General features: G+C 49.3%; 1 long non-coding RNA gene across 1 annotated transcript; it reads left to right on the forward strand.

Moving 5' to 3' along the window:
- The first annotated feature begins 3,393 nt into the window (after positions 1-3,393).
- On the forward strand, positions 3,394-18,708 carry LOC134564995 (uncharacterized). The gene is made up of 3 exons (XR_010083731.1): positions 3,394-3,501; positions 17,660-17,765; positions 18,570-18,708. It is a non-coding gene; the product is annotated as an uncharacterized LOC134564995 (long non-coding RNA).

An 18,708-nucleotide genomic window follows, 5' to 3' on the forward strand; every position in this document is an offset into this window, starting at 1 on the left:
AAGTTACAGAACTAGAGATTTGGAACTGCCATTGAGAAATGCACTAGCTGTGGTAGAAGTCTAATAACATCATGCTAACCCATGCAATACTAATAATAGCAATGGTATGCAGAAGCTTCCCAAGAGGGCGTCCCCGCTTTGGAGGAGGGAGAAGAGAACAGACCGGCAACTGTCTCTGACATCTCTTGGGAATTCCTGCTACCTAGCTGAAATTTCTACCCTCCTTATATACAGCCCAATCTTCTCCTCCTTACGTATAGCAAGATCTAATTGGAGAGCTGAGTAATATAATCATATACGTGGTAGCATGTACTTCAGTAAGCTTATTAGCATATGCATGAGTGTGCATTTTAATACTTAAATGACCCTTAATCGGGCAAAGGTTACTTCTTTGGCCTTGGTGTCCTTCAGAGTTCCGCTCTTAAGACTTCTTTCCATTTCATGCCGTTCATCAGAGCCAAGAAACGGCTTTCCTAGCTGCCCATGAACTCCTCCTTCGGCCATATTGTCCTTTCTTGATGTCAGCTATGTGGATCTCCATCAGGAAAGATAATGTGGAGGGTACACGGTTTAGGCCATATATAGTAAGCCTTAGCCCTTTCCTGACTCCATGGTCATCATCCCACACAAGCCAACAAAAGAAGCCAACCTTGTGTTTGGTATCTACTATAGGCCACCAGATTAAGAGGATGAGGTCGACGTAAGACATCAGGCAAGTTAGGCGGGACATGAGCGTTGCTGAGTAAGGGCCTTCTCTTCTGGTTGAGCTGAAGCATGAAGTGGACATGCATAGGTATTGGAAGCAGGGACACGCATTCTGGGAAGAATCTAAAGATGCCGCCCAGGTCTGTAGGGATGGGATCAGAAAAGCTAAGGCAAAGCTGGAGCTGAATTTGGCAGGGGATGTAAAGAATCATAAGATGGGCTTCCACAGGTGCATTGGTCAGAAAATAAGGCTAAAGAAAGCGTACGCCAACCCACATTCCCTTCCTCCCTCCCCCCCTGCCCCCGCTGATAAATAAGCCAGGAGGTCTAGTGGCCAGTAACATGGAGAAGGCTGTGATACTCGGCGAGTCGTTTTCCTCTGTTTTCACTGGCACGGTTACCAAACCTCTTGAGACCCTGAACCTCAAGGCAGGGACTTGGGGACCAAAGTCCCTTCCATCATAGGAAACAATCTGTTTTGAGACCACCCGAGGAACCTGTGGATACACAAGTCCTGCACCTGGGGAGGCACAACGCCATGCACCAGTACATGCTGGAGGTCGATCGGCTGGAAAGCAGCTTTGCAAAATAGGAAGACGTGCCCTTGCCGCAAAGGCGGCCAAGGATCTCCTTAGCCCAATATCGAGGAAAGCAGGGTTTATATATGTTACAAGATAGATGTGTGGGCCATTCAAGGTGCTCACTGTGCCCGGAGCTGCAGGGCACAGCAGACCACCCTTGGGCAGATTTGAGGGCGCTGCCTATTTTTCTAAAAGCCTCCTATCCAGCCTAACGCAAATCCTACTATCTTGAACCCTCAAGCCAGCAGTGCCGAACGCACGCTTTGCATTTTATTTGCTTCCAGGAGACGTGCAGCTTAGAAACGTCTGCAATGGAAGTGGGGCTTTCAGCAAACAGTGTAGAGCAACTTCTGTTGGTTTTTCAAAATGTCCCGAGAAGTTAAGGGCAGGCCTGCCCTGCCCTGGCCAAAGCAGTCATTTGACTGAAGGGAGCAGCACCAAAAAGGCACAGGCACCTTTGGGGTGGACTTGATGCGGTAACAAATAACAAGAAATAGTGTTTGTAGCTACTACAGCCTCTTCTGCGACCTCGTAGCCCGCCCTCAGGGTCGCAGCACTACACGGGGCAGGTCCCTCGGCGCCCCGAGGGCCCCAGGTCGACGAGAGAGGACTCGCCAAGGGGGCGGGGAAAAGCGAAAGAGACAGGCGGGACAGCAAATGGAGACGCGGGCCACGATCCGTCGGCCCAATGGGCGCCGCGGAGGGCCGGGCTTAGTGGAGGAAGTGTCGGGGCGGACACGGGCGTTGTCCTTGGCTGACGAGAGTATCGGGGTGCTGGCCTCTCGCCCTGGTGGCGCCACTACCGTCTTCGGAAAGATTATCGGCAAGGCGTTTCTGTGGTCTCGTCAGCGACGAGGACTAGGAGGTAGCCTCGGCTTTGCTCTCTGTGCGCGGTTCCTCTTCCCTTCCTCCTCCTCCCGCGCTTGCGGGCATCTGAGCCGAGGACACCCGGTGCGCGGTACCCGGGCGCGCGGCAGGGCGCGCGGCGGCGCTGCTGCTGCGGGTGGGTGGGTGCAGGGACGCGGGACGGACGGGGCCTCTCTGGGTTGTGGCGCTCCCTACTGCACCGTCCCCATAGCTTGTTCTGTGCCGCACCCCCACCCCTCCGGCTGCCGCGGGCGTACTGGGTTGCAGGTGTTGTCCGGACTCGCCTCGTATCCCACCCCCACCGTGTCGTGTGTGCGTGCGTAGAGAAGGACCTCCGACGGTAACTTGGTCTCAATGTGTCTCCTAACAGCATCGATGAGGTTCTGCAGCTTGGCTGTGCTAGGCTTTGGTTCTGAACCCCCAAACTGGATTATGAGGGCAAGGAATGACATCTTTGTCTAGTTAAAAAAAAAAAAAAAAGCAAAAAAATTACAAGGTGGTCATCCTGCAGGCTGCAATAGCTTTCCAGAACTCGTTTCTGTGGGGAAATAAGACCGTGATAACAGCATGCTTGCAAGGGTCACGAGTGTTGGTACTGGAAACTGGAGTGAGCTGCTTAGACCGGGGGAAAAACAATGCAGGCGTTGCCTATGCGATGTTAACTTTAAGGTAATATCCCATGTGATTTAGTTCCTAAAATGCTGAAAGTTAGCAGTTAGGGATTCTTTCTGCTTTTGAAGGTAGGGTTTGCATGCAGTATAGAAGACAGACTCGTCCCATGCACTTGCAGGCTTCCTGGCATTATGCGTGTGTTCGATGCTTGAGCTCCCTGTCCTGTGGGAAATGAATGGCCGCTGCTCTTCCACTTCACTAAACTCTTTGCTGATTCAGTTAAGCCATTTGTCTTCAGTCTCTGCGTGGACCACATCCAGTAGAAAAACTGCTCAGGAAAGGATCGGTCCCAACTAAAACATACTGGAGCTTGTTAATCGCAAGTAGTGGCCTGTCTCCTTCCCCCATGGTCTTGCATGACGAATCCCACTTCTAGAGGGGGCTCTGTAAATATACTGTATTTTGGGTACAGAAAGCATAATAATCATGCAAGAAAAATCAATGTTCTGGCTTGTCTTTGGGGTATCTGGTAATCTGCTTCTGTAGGAGTTCAGCGGGGCAGATGGGTTTGCATAAGCTATTGCCTTTCTCTGAAGCCGGTTATGTTTTAAGTGTTTACTCTTCCTCCAGTGCCGTTCGTTCCTTGATCGTTTTGCCCCTAGACGCGACACTTTTCCTAGTCATGCCTAAGGAGCCAATTATCGAGTTGTCTGGAGCAGGAGATTCTGGTGAATCTGTAAGTACTGTGGGAGTTTTCTGTGTGCTAAACTGTACCTGTAGATAGTTCCTCATTTACTAGACTCTTTCCCATCCCCCCTTTCCCCCTTGATAGGGCACAGTAGGCTACTTTGGGTTTTCTGGCGCTATCATCTCTTGCCTCTGGCTTGTAATGGAGTTGAGCTTTTTGACTAAAAGCAGTGCGATAAAGCAGTGCTGGTCCCTGGGTGTGTACTTCTGGTGCAAAGCGCCATGTTGTTTTGGAGTGCAGTCTGGTGCCTATTGTCGTGGTTTAGAGTCAGAGTAGTAGTCCTTCTAACATGGAGAAGAGGGCTTGGGGTTTTTGGCAGGTCCGGGGCAAGGAAGGGCAAAGCTGGTTGAGAGGTGCTGGATGTTTTGCTTTAAGCTGTGAAAGCCATGTTCAAAGACACTGTAAACCCACGCAAAAGGCAGCCAAAAGTTTATTTTCCAGCCGGATTGGTTATGTTGCCTGAAGACACAATGGGGGCTTTAACGCGGAGACAGTGTCAGCTTCTGTGGCTGTTTTGTAGTCCTTTGGTGTCTATCTTGAGAAAAATTGCCTAGCTCTCTTTTGCCCCTATAGCGTGCATAATTGGTCTTTGTAGCTTTGCTTGGAAAGCTTTAGTTGCCAGTGTTTGGACGGCCGTTAATTTGGCCATGCAATGGTTGAACTGCTAGGAATTGGCTAGCTGCTTTCTCTGGGTGGTTCTCTGCTCTCATTCCTTCCCTTCCTGCTCTCTCCCCTCTTGTTCCTTTATTCTTTTTATTTTACTTATTTATGGGTTTGTACTTCCTTCTCCAGCTTCTTGGACATGTCGTGATTGTTGGCGAGATGTGTGTTGCTCACCTGGGCCTGACCAATGGATTCCGGATGGTTGTGGATGAAGGGCCCGAGGGTGGGCAGTCTGTCTCTCGCATGCATCTACCCGTTCTGGGTGGCGGTCAGTTGGGCTGGCCGCCTGGCTAAGTTTTTGGCACCGCAAGAGTTGCTGCACGTGTACAAATCGCCGCTGAATGGATTTCGTCTGTTGCCCATCAATCTAGCGGCTTTTGATGTGTAATTTTTCTTTTGCCGTGCGTCTGTGGAAGGTAACAAAAGCTTTGAGCAGCAGTTGCACAATAAAGATTTGTCATGGGGATATCATCTCCGTCTTGCGCGTCTTACTGAGGGGAAGTAGTTCTGCAAGTTCAAACGGTGTCTCCCCGAAATGCAAGTATGTGGAATGTTTCAGCCAGATAACAGCATTTCAGAGATAGATGATGATTTGCCTGTTTGAAGCGTGAAGCTGGAAGCGCTGCTTAGCAGTCTCTCGCGTCTTGTAGGAAGCAAAGTCTTAGCTCTTTGGCAGTGGTATGCCAACGTACAGAAAGCCCCTATGTAGGCTGCTGCTAAAAGTGTAGAAGATACTGTGTGTGAGGCTACATGCGTGCTTTCCAAGGGTGGATTCAGCATGGTGCACTGTGTTGGAAGCATCTACCTCCTGTTGCACCTGGGTGTCCTGGTTACATGAGTAGGGTGCCAGTTTAGCACTGTGTGCATGTAAGCCAACTGTATTGTACCACCCTCCGTGTCATTCCTGATGACCTGCTAACGATGGATCACTTGCAGTAGCTGCCTATTATACACCCAACACCTGAGGCTACAAGATGGGTGTTAAATAAGGGAGAAGAGGCAACCCTTCCCAGGCAGGGTAGTGTTTTTCTTCACACAAACGACTTAGCCATGATAAGTGCTTCCTCTGGGGAAGCACCAGCACATTCCCACCCAGCCTGAGGGGTCATCTCTGCTAATGGGCCATAATGGACTCAATGGCACTAGGATCATAGGCAGCTGCAGTGACTTAGACCATCAAAGACTCCCAAAATATCCCATGACTCACAGTATTACATTCCTCCACTGTGAAACTCCCTGTCCTGGGGGAGGTACTGAGCATTCCCACTTGAACCTGTGCTTATATATCTATATCTATATATCTATATCTATATAGATATAGATATCTTTGGGTTTGGGGACTTTGGGCACCACCACTCGACAGATCCGAAGGAGGACCACTACTTCAACAGGACTGTGACCATCACTCTGACCAGCAGGGTGCCAGTTTATACTCTGTGGGTTAAAACCAGTTCTCTCTGTATCGTTGTATTTATTGTAACCTGTTTAGTAAATTGTAACTCCGACCTGTAATCTCTCTTGAGGCAGATGTGTGGGGTTGATTTCTCCTGACGGTTTACATTTGAACCAGCATGCTGGGTGATTGCCATAGGTTTTAGAAGTCTCTGGCACCTGGTGGAATTTTATGTCTCGCCTCGCAGGCAAGGTTTTGGATGCTTAGCTCCAAGCCGAAGAGAGCCAAGGGTTATGAAACCCAGATCCGCTGGAGAGTTGTAGGTTCCTAGACCAGCCCAGGTGTGAAGGGACCTCGCAAGATCATCTGGTGCAGCCTTTTGCGGGAAAGGGAGCCTAGATGAGATTATTTAGCACCCCGTCCAATCGCATCTTGAAAACCTCCAGCAACGGGGACTGGTGCAACTTGTGCCCATTGTCCCTTGTCTTCTCCATGTGGCTCCCCTGAAGTACTAGAATACTGTGAGGAGGTTCTCCTTGAGCCTAGGCAGGTGCGTAACATTTTGCATCTAATTCCTTTGTCATTGCTAGCCTTCATGCAGCCCCTGTCTGCTTTCAGATGTTCCTCCACAGCTTTTGGATCATGCTGAGCCCATTTGTCCGCGTATTTAGGACTTAGGCTTATTCCTTGCTTCTGTAAGTATTCAGTGATATCTCTTGCCGTCCCTCCGACTATGCCAATTGGTGCAAGTGGGTGTTTTAGGTCGCTTAAAGAATCGCCGGGAAAGGTATCAGCAAAAGCAGGTTCTCCAGCCCTTTGAGCATCTTTGTGGCCCTCCTTGGGACCCTCTCCAGTCTGTCCGCCTCTTTTTATTGAAGTCTGGGGACCAGAACTGGACACAGAGCTTGGCCTGCAGGCATGGCCTCTGTGAGAAGAGGCCAGGGTCTGCTCTGTGTGAGACACAGCTAGTTTTCACCAACTAGGCACCAGACTCCCTGAGAGCCAAAGCTGAGCAACTCAGCAGAGCTGGTGGCACCCCTGTGTAAGCATATTTAAGAAAGGGTAAAGCGCTGTCTGGGGCAGGTATTTCCCTGCTGCCCTTAGATCTGGCAGGTGGCTATGTCCCGAAGGAACTTTTTCATCTTATTTTCTCCTCCTGTCCTATTGAGGAGGGGTGGTGAGAGAACAGCTGGTTGGGCCCCTGGCGGCCAGCCAAGGTCTGACATCATAAAGCCTAAAAGGCATATTCTTCCATGTAGAAGGGGGTTGGTGGTTTAGAGATTTTAGGAACAGGAAGATGAATTAGGGGCTGAATGTTGATTTGAGTGAAGGGCAGGTACCAATCCGTCTTCTATAACTGCAATTTCAGCAGCAGAGGACAGCTGAGAATCAGGCCCCAATGATGCTGGTCTGGGTGTTGCCAAGATGGAGTTCATTTCCCCATAGCAGCTCTCACAGTGCCGTGGGTCACGTGAAAAAGGGAGGCTTCCTCGACCCTTAGTGTGGGGAGATTTACTCAGTCTTTAGTGTTTAATTTGTCTGTGTTTCGGGAAAGCCGCGGCCGTTGTGCCCGACCAGTCTGTCAGCGTCCCGTTGGGGGGATCCTTCGCTGAGCAGTCGTACTGGATCAGAGGGTGGTTCGACTGACTTAGGGAAACACACCAACAGTGTAAGGGAGACCCCTCAGCAGGTCTTCCCCTTTACCCATTGTGTTACCTGCTGCTGGTGACTGGTAGCGTCCGCCAAGGATTCACGCTAGCAGTTTATGGAAGAACACTCTTTGTTAATATAAGTTGTGACAGGTTAAGGTTCGAAGATTGTCAGTGATAGTGTCTGTCTGCAAAAATATATTTGAAGGAATATGCAGACAAGCTCTAATCCCCAATAAAATGTTCCGCATGCATAGAGTATGATTCTTATCCAATAGGCATCTCTATGAGGGAGAAGACAGGTTCAGCCCATCAACTGATCCCAGCAGCTACGATGGAGTCGATGGAGTCTTCCCTAACTTTTCCCCATTCTCGACTTATTTTTATAGTATTTCTGTGTGTTTAGGTGGAGCTTGAGTGACTCTATTCATGCATACCTTTGTTACTGATTGGTGTAAAATTCTCTTGCTTTGCTTTTAAAGGTACAGTCAGAAAGAATATAGAGCGCATGCCCAGTGAGGGGTGGTCGCACTTTGGAGGTGGGTAACTTTGGGATGGAGGTGTGCGTTAATATTATTATTGGTCTTTAACGAAGCAAGTTCATCGAAGGAGAGAGATTTCACCACAGTTGCTGGCTCAGCAGTAAGACATCTTCCCCTATCTCCCGTGGCTGACAGGTGGTATGCGGATTATCAGCTGCAAAGTACCATCGAGTTCCCTTCCCCGCAAGGATTTCTGCAGAGCCTGGTCTTCGCTCCGCTCCACCCTCCATTCCATCCCCATTAGCAGGTGTGTGTGTATGGGGAATCATCACGGAATAGGTTTCAAGTCATGCCAACTGCATTCCATCCAGGGAGCAGCAACTGTGATTTACCCTATAATTCCCGTACTGTTATAACGCCTGTAAGGATGTTAATATAACTCCTAAGTTTCCTCTAATTGAATCCCCAGTTACGGGTCCACAGGGTCCCCAGTCATTTTCCCACACCGTGCTTTGCATTGGTAGCTAGAAAGGTGTTGATAACACACCAGTGTTTTGGCTACTGCTGAGCAGTGTTGGCACAGCATCAGTGCTGTCTCTCCAACATTCTGCCCCAGCATCAGCTGGCTGGGGGTGGGCAAGATCCTAGGAGGAGTTACAACCAGGACAGCTGACCCAAACTGGTCAGAGGGATATTCCATACCATATGATGTCAGCTCAGAAATAAAAGCGAAGTAAAGGAGGGGGAAAGGGGAGCATTTCTTATTTACAGTGTTTGCCTTCCAGAGAAACTGGTACATGTGCGGAAGCCCTGCTTCCCAGGAAGTGTCTAGACAGTACTTGCTGATCGAAACTAGACAATCAATTTGGTTTTTTTCCCTCTCCTTGTTCATGCACAAACATTCACTTTTGCTTTAGTAAATAACCTTATCTCAGTCTGCAAGTTGTTTTTCATCTCTCCTGTCCAGCTGGGAAGGAGGAGTGATAGAGTTGTTTGGTGAACACCTGGCATCTAGCCAAGATAAACCCACACCAGTCCTTTTTGGTTCCTAACGTGGGCTGAGACACTGGCCCTTATATATCTTGCATGGTATAGTAATAGTAGTTATTGAGTAGCAAGCTCCTGTGCGGGACATGGAGTTTGTCAGGTACGCTGCTTATCTCTTTGTTTTGTTGAGTTTGGGAACATGTTACTACAAACAGTGGCTCTGTGCTTTGCTGTGACATTGATGGCTTTGTTGTGCTGGGGGAGCTACTTTCTGGGGACAATGAGGGACTCACTCTCCCTATCTGGGACTGATGTAGATTGTTTTAGAATGCAGGCTGCCGCATTCCTTGTTCATCCTTATGTAAGCTGTTGAATACTATTTTTACTATTAACTAATACTGTTGGCACCCTATGGGGTTTGTGGAATCTGGTGTCATCCTGCTGTGAGACAAAACAAACTGTAGGTGAGGAGGTACTGAAATGTGCCCTGAAGCGGCAGCTCGCTGGATGGCAGTGCGTGTGCAAGGATTTGAGCAGGTTCCTAGAGTGGTTATGACCTCCCCTTGCCTGGGACTCTACACCTAAATAGGTAAAGAAGCCTGGCAAACTGACGCGTCACCTGATAGAAGGGTGCCTTACCTACCCTGATGAAACCCAGCAGCTTCTTGCCCTGTACGAGGGCCTGGCCTATGCCTATTGAGCCACAGTTCAGTACTGTCAGAAGAGTGTGGCTGAGGCAGGGACCCAAACTGCATTTGAGGACACTATGGCTGAGATAGGGACCCAAACAATAACTACAGTAATGGCCCCCAGAAGTGAGAAAGAAAAGGTGGGTGAGGAGAGCCAAGGAGCGATCAGCAAGACTCACTCACCTTTTAGTAGTGCCATGTGGCCAGTGCAAAAGTCTGATGGAGGGTGGAGGTTAACAGTAGACCATTGTGGCCTGAATGAAGTAACGCCCCCACTGAGTGCTGCTGTACTGGACATGTTAGAGCTCTAATATGAACTGGAGTCAAAGGCAGCCAGGTGGTATGCTGCACTTGGCATTGCCGATGCATTTTTCTCAATTCCTTTGACAGCAGAGTGCGGACCACAGTTTGCTTTCATGTGGCGGGGTGTCCAATACACCTGGAATCGACTGCCCCGGGGGTGGAAACACAGCCCTACCATCTCTCATGGACTGATCCAAAGTGTACTGGAAATGGATGATGCCCCGCAACATCTACAATACGTTCATGACATCATTGTGTGGGGCAGTGAGGCAGAAGAAGTGTTTGAGAAGGGAAAAAGAATAGTTCAGAATGTTCTGATAGCTGGGTTTGCCATAAAGAAAAGCAAGGTCAAGGGACCTGCACGGGACATCCAGTTTTTTGGCGCACAAATGGTGGGGTGGCCGTCGTCGTGTGCCTATGGATGTGGTTAACAAGATAGCAACTGTGTCTTCACCAGCTAAGAAGACGGAAACACAGGCTTTCGTAGGCCGCCTGGGGTTCTGGAGAATGCATATTCCACGTTACAGTCAGCTTGTGAGGCCCCTCTATTGAGTGACCCAGAAGAACCATTTTGGATGGGGCCTTGAGCAACAACAGGCCTTTGAGCAGATCAAACAGGGAAGTAGCTTTTGTGGTAGCTCTTGGGCCTGTTCAGACTGGACCAGCCCTGCAAAATATACTCTACACTGCAGCTGGATAGCATGATCTCACTTGGAGCTTCTGGCAAAGAACATCAAGAGAAAGCCGAGGTGGACCATTAAGGTTTTGGAGCCGGGGTCATTGAGGATCAGAAGGCCCACTACACTCCCTCTGAAAAAGAAATATTAGCAGCATATGAGGGGGTTTGAGCATCCTCAGTTGTTGTTGGGAAAGAAGCGTGTCTCCTCTTGGCGCTGCAATTTCCTGTGCTACACTAGATGTTCAAAGGAAGCATCCTTTTGACACATCGTGCAAACAGTGCTGCGTGGAGTAAGTGGGTGGGTAGCAGCACTGATCACACAACGAGCTTGACTGGGGGAACCCAATTGCCCGAGAATCCATGAAAAAAGGCAGAGGTTTTGGAGAATTTCTTTGAAAGGTCACTCGTGCTCAAGAAGCACCACCATATAATGAGTTATCAGAAGATGAAAGAGGCCATGCTCTCTTTTCTGACGGATCCTGCCTTGTGGTAGGAAACCATCAGAGGTGGAAAGCTGCTGTGTGGAGTCCCACACAATGAGTCGTTGAGGCCGCTGAAGGAGAAGAAAAGTGGCCTCTGCTGTATCTCTGTACTGACTCCTGGATGGTGGCTAATGCCCTATGAAGGTGGCTACAGCAATGGAAGAAGACCGATTGGCAGTGCAGGGCTAAACCCATGTGGGCTGCTGTGTTGTGGCAGGACATCACTGCACGGGTAGAAACGATGGCTCTGAAGGAACGTCCCGTAGATGCTTACATGCCCCAAAGTCGTGCCACTGAGGAACATCAGAAGAATGAACAGCCAGCTAAGGCTGCCAAAATTGAAATAGCTCAGGTAGACTTAGACTGGGAGAAGAAGTGTGAACTCTTTACAGCCTCATGGGCCCATGAACCATGCGGGCATCTAGGAAAAAATGCAACCTACAGACGAGCTTGTGATTGAGGGGTCGGCCTGACCACGGAGGCTATCACACAGGTCACCCGTGAATGTGAAACGTGCTGCAATCAAGTGAGCCACATGAGTGAAATGTCCTTGGAATAGATGGCCAAAGTGAGTTTTAAATCTGCTGAGGCCTGGCAAATTGACTATATTGGACCACTGCCATGAACACACCAAGGCAAGAGCTTACATGCTCATCGTGGTAGAGGCAACTACTGGTTGGCTGTAAAAATACCCTGTAAACCATGCTATTGCTCGAAACGCTGTCTTAGGCCTTAAGAGAGACATTTTGTAGTGACATGGTACCCCAGAAAGAATGGAATCAATGAGTCTCCTTGTCTTAGTTTGGAAAGACAGATGTCTGCCAGGGAAAAGCCGGAGCTTCCCTTGGAATGGGGAATGTAAACCCCCTCGCTCTGAATTATTTTAATTTTGAAATTAAGGAGCTTTCAGGCAAAGATATGGGAATAGGAATAACAGTTCTTTACTAGGAATATTAAAAACGAAGTAGTACAAAAAAGCAAACGAACAAAAAAGAAAAACACTGGCAGAGTCAGAACACGACCTGACACCCTGTTGGTCAGGGTGTTGGTAGCAGTCCAATTAAGTCCTCCTGGAGTGACAGATGTGGTTCTGTTGGAGTAGAGATGATCCCGTGGAAGGATCCAGCGGTGGCGAGATGAGTCTGGTCTTCCTCTGGGAAGCCAGTGGAAAACAGGCTGTCCTGGTGTTCTGAATCTCAGGTTTTATCCAGGTAGGAAAGCTTGGCTCCTCCCACTGGGTGGAGCATCTCACAATGGGATGATGCCATTTTATCAGTCATGCAGTGAGCCTTAATGGCTCATTAACAGCAGATATCCCCCTGGAAGGAGGATGGGTCAGGGAAGAGATAGGAACACTGCCCCACCTGGTTTTAACAGCTGGCCCATTAACAGAAGACACCTGCCCCCTTCCCCCCGGAGCCATGAGGAATGGGTCATAGAAGAGATAAAGAAAGAAACACCTCCCCAACCAGTTTCAACAGATGGGAATAGAATACATCTTGCATTGAACCCAAGACACTCATTTATGAAATAACCTCATAAACTCTTAGGCAAAGAAACATGCATTGAGTAGATATATCACATCCCTTATCACCCACAAGCCTCTGGAAAGATTGAGAGGTATGATGGACTGCTGATGACTATGTCAAGAGGGTTAGGCAATCGGGCATGGAAGCATTGGGATGCAAATTTAGCAGAAGCCACTTGGCTGGTTAACACCAGAAGATCTGCTAACCGCCCTGGTCCTGCCCAAACAAAACCACTACATACTGTGGGAGGAGATAAGGTCCCCATACTACACACAGGGAAGTGGCTGTGGAATTCTCCTCCCATGGGAAAAGGCAAACCTATTAATGGGATTGTCTTTGCTCAAGGACCTGGGTGTACTTGGTGGGTAGTGCAGAAGGATGGGGAGACCCGGCGTGTGCCTCAAGGAGATTTAACCTTGGGGGAAAAGTAATGAGTGCAAACTGTATGTTGCAGGAAGTAAAGTAGCAGGAGTGACATGAACCGACGATGAGTGAATTTTACGAGGAGCGAGGAGAGTGCGAGGATAGCCCAGGCAGGGCCGGTGTCGGTGCCGAACGGTCGAGTGTGTCGCTTCTGTCCCGAGCACCCATCTTGATGGAATGGAGCCCAAGTCACAGCCTGTTTTTTAAACATCTGGAGGGCTGGAAGAAACCCATCAAATGGGAAACTAATATCTGTCTTTGAAAGGAAGGGGGACGGTAGTTAATGAAAATGTATACGTGTGTTGGACATAAAGATGGTTTAAGCATGGAGTTTAAGTTGTAAGTGTTGGTAAGAAGGGATTTCAGTCATGACATAAATACAATGGAAGAATTAGAAGCCAGATATAGATATATATATAAAAAATTCTGTGGGATCTGAGTATGATGCAAATGGTGCGAAGTAAGGGGTGGAGACTGTACTGGCTGTGGCTGAGATGGAGTTCACTTTCCCCATAGCGTCCAACAGTGCCATGCTTTGCATTTGTATCTAGAAAGGTGTTGATAACACATCAGTGTTTTGGCTACTGCCGGGCAATGTTGGCACAGCGTCAGCGCTGCCTCTCCAACATTCTGCCCCCAATAAGTAGGCTGGGAGTGGGCAAGATCCTGGCAGGAGACACCACTAGACCAGGTGACCCAAACTGGCCAGAGGGCTATTCTGTACCATATGACTTCAGCTCAGAAATAAAAGCTAAGTTAAGGAGGGGGAAAGGGGGCACATTAGTTATTTACAGCGTTTGCCTTTCGGAGCAACCCCTACCTGTGCTGAAGCCCTGCTTCTTGGAAAGTGGTCGGACAGTGCTTGCTGATGGGAACCAGAGGATATATTTGTTTTTCCTGTTTCCTTTTTTGTGCGAAAACTTTCTCTTTTCCTTTAGTAAACTGCCCTATCTCACCCTGTGAGTTGTTTTCCATCTTATTTTCTCTCTGTGTCAAGCTGAGAAGGGGGAGTGATAGAACGACTCTGTGGGCACCAGCAAGAGGAGCTGGAAACCACTGGGCAGCCGGAAAGCTAACAATGTAATCACGAGAGTAAAAATGTGCTGGGACAACTCAATGACTGGAGCTCCCCAGTCAATGGCTATAAAGTGGTCAGAAGGAAGGAGAGGCAGAGGTGGTCCTCTGTGTGAACTCAAAATAAGAGGGATTTTCTGTACAGAGCTGTCTTTGAAAGACAGCGATGAACAGGTTGAGAGCTTATGGGTGAAAATTAGAGGCCAAGCTGTTGCGTTAAGAGTAAGAAACTTGGCAGAAAATAAAGCCCCTTGCACTCCAGCTGCTCCTCAGACATCAGAGGGACCGGGTGGGGTTAGGCCTAATTTCCGGTTACAACCAGTTCAGCACTGTGAATCTGGTTGCGTTCTCTAAGAACCTTTGTGAGCGCAGATTCAGGAATAGAGTGATTTTCTGAAGTTACAGAACTAGAGATTTGGAACTGCCATTGAGAAATGCACTAGCTGTGGTAGAAGTCTAATAACATCATGCTAACCCATGCAATACTAATAATAGCAATGGTATGCAGAAGCTTCCCAAGAGGGCGTCCCCGCTTTGGAGGAGGGAGAAGAGAACAGACCGGCAACTGTCTCTGACATCTCTTGGGAATTCCTGCTACCTAGCTGAAATTTCTACCCTCCTTATATACAGCCCAATCTTCTCCTCCTTACGTATAGCAAGATCTAATTGGAGAGCTGAGTAATATAATCATATACGTGGTAGCATGTACTTCAGTAAGCTTATTAGCATATGCATGAGTGTGCATTTTAATACTTAAATGACCCTTAATCGGGCAAAGGTTACTTCTTTGGCCTTGGTGTCCTTCAGAGTTCCGCTCTTAAGACTTCTTTCCATTTCATGCCGTTCATCAGAGCCAAGAAACGGCTTTCCTAGCTGCCCATGAACTCCTCCTTCGGCCATATTGTCCTTTCTTGACGTCAGCTATGTGGATCTCCATCAGGAAAGATAATGTGGAGGGTACACGGTTTAGGCCATATATAGTAAGCCTTAGCCCTTTCCTGACTCCATGGTCATCATCCCACACAAGCCAACAAAAGAAGCCAACCTTGTGTTTGGTATCTACTATAGGCCACCAGATTAAGAGGATGAGGTCGACGTAAGACATCAGGCAAGTTAGGCGGGACATGAGCGTTGCTGAGTAAGGGCCTTCTCTTCTGGTTGAGCTGAAGCATGAAGTGGACATGCATAGGTATTGGAAGCAGGGACACGCATTCTGGGAAGAATCTAAAGATGCCGCCCAGGTCTGTAGGGATGGGATCAGAAAAGCTAAGGCAAAGCTGGAGCTGAATTTGGCAGGGGATGTAAAGAATCATAAGATGGGCTTCCACAGGTGCATTGGTCAGAAAAATAAGGCTAAAGAAAGCGTACGCCAACCCACATTCCCTTCCTCCCTCCCCCCCTGCCCCCGCTGATAAATAAGCCAGGAGGTCTAGTGGCCAGTAACATGGAGAAGGCTGTGATACTCGGCGAGTCGTTTTCCTCTGTTTTCACTGGCACGGTTACCAAACCTCTTGAGACCCTGAACCTCAAGGCAGGGACTTGGGGACCAAAGTCCCTTCCATCATAGGAAACAATCTGTTTTGAGACCACCCGAGGAACCTGTGGATACACAAGTCCTGCACCTGGGGAGGCACAACGCCATGCACCAGTACATGCTGGAGGTCGATCGGCTGGAAAGCAGCTTTGCAAAATAGGACGACGTGCCCTTGCCGCAAAGGCGGCCAAGGATCTCCTTAGCCCAATATCGAGGAAAGCAGGGTTTATATATGTTACAAGATAGATGTGTGGGCCATTCAAGGTGCTCACTGTGCCCGGAGCTGCAGGGCACAGCAGACCACCCTTGGGCAGATTTGAGGGCGCTGCCTATTTTTCTAAAAGCCTCCTATCCAGCCTAACGCAAATCCTACTATCTTGAACCCTCAAGCCAGCAGTGCCGAACGCACGCTTTGTATTTTATTTGCTTCCAGGAGACGTGCAGCTTAGAAACGTCTGCAATGGAAGTGGGGCTTTCAGCAAACAGTGTAGAGCAACTTCTGTTGGTTTTTCAAAATGTCCCGAGAAGTTAAGGGCAGGCCTGCCCTGCCCTGGCCAAAGCAGTCATTTGACTGAAGGGAGCAGCACCAAAAAGGCACAGGCACCTTTGGGGTGGACTTGATGCGGTAACAAATAACAAGAAATAGTGTTTGTAGCTACTACAGCCTCTTCTGCGACCTCGTAGCCCGCCCTCAGGGTCGCAGCACTACACGGGGCAGGTCCCTCGGCGCCCCGAGGGCCCCAGGTCGACGAGAGAGGACTCGCCAAGGGGGCGGGGAAAAGCGAAAGAGACAGGCGGGACAGCAAATGGAGACGCGGGCCACGATCCGTCGGCCCAATGGGCGCCGCGGAGGGCCGGGCTTAGTGGAGGAAGTGTCGGGGCGGACACGGGCGTTGTCCTTGGCTGACGAGAGTATCGGGGTGCTGGCCTCTCGCCCTGGTGGCGCCACTACCGTCTTCGGAAAGATTATCGGCAAGGCGTTTCTGTGGTCTCGTCAGCGACGAGGACTAGGAGGTAGCCTCGGCTTTGCTCTCTGTGCGCGGTTCCTCTTCCCTTCCTCCTCCTCCCGCGCTTGCGGGCATCTGAGCCGAGGACACCCGGTGCGCGGTACCCGGGCGCGCGGCAGGGCGCGCGGCGGCGCTGCTGCTGCGGGTGGGTGGGTGCAGGGACGCGGGACGGACGGGGCCTCTCTGGGTTGTGGCGCTCCCTACTGCACCGTCCCCATAGCTTGTTCTGTGCCGCACCCCCACCCCTCCGGCTGCCGCGGGCGTACTGGGTTGCAGGTGTTGTCCGGACTCGCCTCGTATCCCACCCCCACCGTGTCGTGTGTGCGTGCGTAGAGAAGGACCTCCGACGGTAACTTGGTCTCAATGTGTCTCCTAACAGCATCGATGAGGTTCTGCAGCTTGGCTGTGCTAGGCTTTGGTTCTGAACCCCCAAACTGGATTATGAGGGCAAGGAATGACATCTTTGTCTAGTTAAAAAAAAAAAAAAAAAGCAAAAAAATTACAAGGTGGTCATCCTGCAGGCTGCAATAGCTTTCCAGAACTCGTTTCTGTGGGGAAATAAGACCGTGATAACAGCATGCTTGCAAGGGTCACGAGTGTTGGTACTGGAAACTGGAGTGAGCTGCTTAGACCGGGGGAAAAACAATGCAGGCGTTGCCTATGCGATGTTAACTTTAAGGTAATATCCCATGTGATTTAGTTCCTAAAATGCTGAAAGTTAGCAGTTAGGGATTCTTTCTGCTTTTGAAGGTAGGGTTTGCATGCAGTATAGAAGACAGACTCGTCCCATGCACTTGCAGGCTTCCTGGCATTATGCGTGTGTTCGATGCTTGAGCTCCCTGTCCTGTGGGAAATGAATGGCCGCTGCTCTTCCACTTCACTAAACTCTTTGCTGATTCAGTTAAGCCATTTGTCTTCAGTCTCTGCGTGGACCACATCCAGTAGAAAAACTGCTCAGGAAAGGATCGGTCCCAACTAAAACATACTGGAGCTTGTTAATCGCAAGTAGTGGCCTGTCTCCTTCCCCCATGGTCTTGCATGACGAATCCCACTTCTAGAGGGGGCTCTGTAAATATACTGTATTTTGGGTACAGAAAGCATAATAATCATGCAAGAAAAATCAATGTTCTGGCTTGTCTTTGGGGTATCTGGTAATCTGCTTCTGTAGGAGTTCAGCGGGGCAGATGGGTTTGCATAAGCTATTGCCTTTCTCTGAAGCCGGTTATGTTTTAAGTGTTTACTCTTCCTCCAGTGCCGTTCGTTCCATGATCGTTTTGCCCCTAGACGCGACACTTTTCCTAGTCATGCCTAAGGAGCCAATTATCGAGTTGTCTGGAGCAGGAGATTCTGGTGAATCTGTAAGTACTGTGGGAGTTTTCTGTGTGCTAAACTGTACCTGTAGATAGTTCCTCATTTACTAGACTCTTTCCCATCCCCCCTTTCCCCCTTGATAGGGCACAGTAGGCTACTTTGGGTTTTCTGGCGCTATCATCTCTTGCCTCTGGCTTGTAATGGAGTTGAGCTTTTTGACTAAAAGCAGTGCGATAAAGCAGTGCTGGTCCCTGGGTGTGTACTTCTGGTGCAAAGCGCCATGTTGTTTTGGAGTGCAGTCTGGTGCCTATTGTCGTGGTTTAGAGTCAGAGTAGTAGTCCTTCTAACATGGAGAAGAGGGCTTGGGGTTTTTGGCAGGTCCGGGGCAAGGAAGGGCAAAGCTGGTTGAGAGGTGCTGGATGTTTTGCTTTAAGCTGTGAAAGCCATGTTCAAAGACACTGTAAACCCACGCAAAAGGCAGCCAAAAGTTTATTTTCCAGCCGGATTGGTTATGTTGCCTGAAGACACAATGGGGGCTTTAATGCGGAGACAGTGTCAGCTTCTGTGGCTGTTTTGTAGTCCTTTGGTGTCTATCTTGAGAAAAATTGCCTAGCTCTCTTTTGCCCCTATAGCGTGCATAATTGGTCTTTGTAGCTTTGCTTGGAAAGCTTTAGTTGCCAGTGTTTGGACGGCCGTTAATTTGGCCATGCAATGGTTGAACTGCTAGGAATTGGCTAGCTGCTTTCTCTGGGTGGTTCTCTGCTCTCATTCCTTCCCTTCCTGCTCTCTCCCCTCTTGTTCCTTTATTCTTTTTATTTTACTTATTTATGGGTTTGTACTTCCTTCTCCAGCTTCTTGGACATGTCGTGATTGTTGGCGAGATGTGTGTTGCTCACCTGGGCCTGACCAATGGATTCCGGATGGTTGTGGATGAAGGGCCCGAGGGTGGGCAGTCTGTCTCTCGCATGCATCTACCCGTTCTGGGTGGCG

Source organism: Prinia subflava, assembly GCF_021018805.1.
Source record: "Prinia subflava isolate CZ2003 ecotype Zambia chromosome W unlocalized genomic scaffold, Cam_Psub_1.2 scaffold_31_NEW, whole genome shotgun sequence".
Taxonomy (NCBI): domain Eukaryota; kingdom Metazoa; phylum Chordata; class Aves; order Passeriformes; family Cisticolidae; genus Prinia; species Prinia subflava.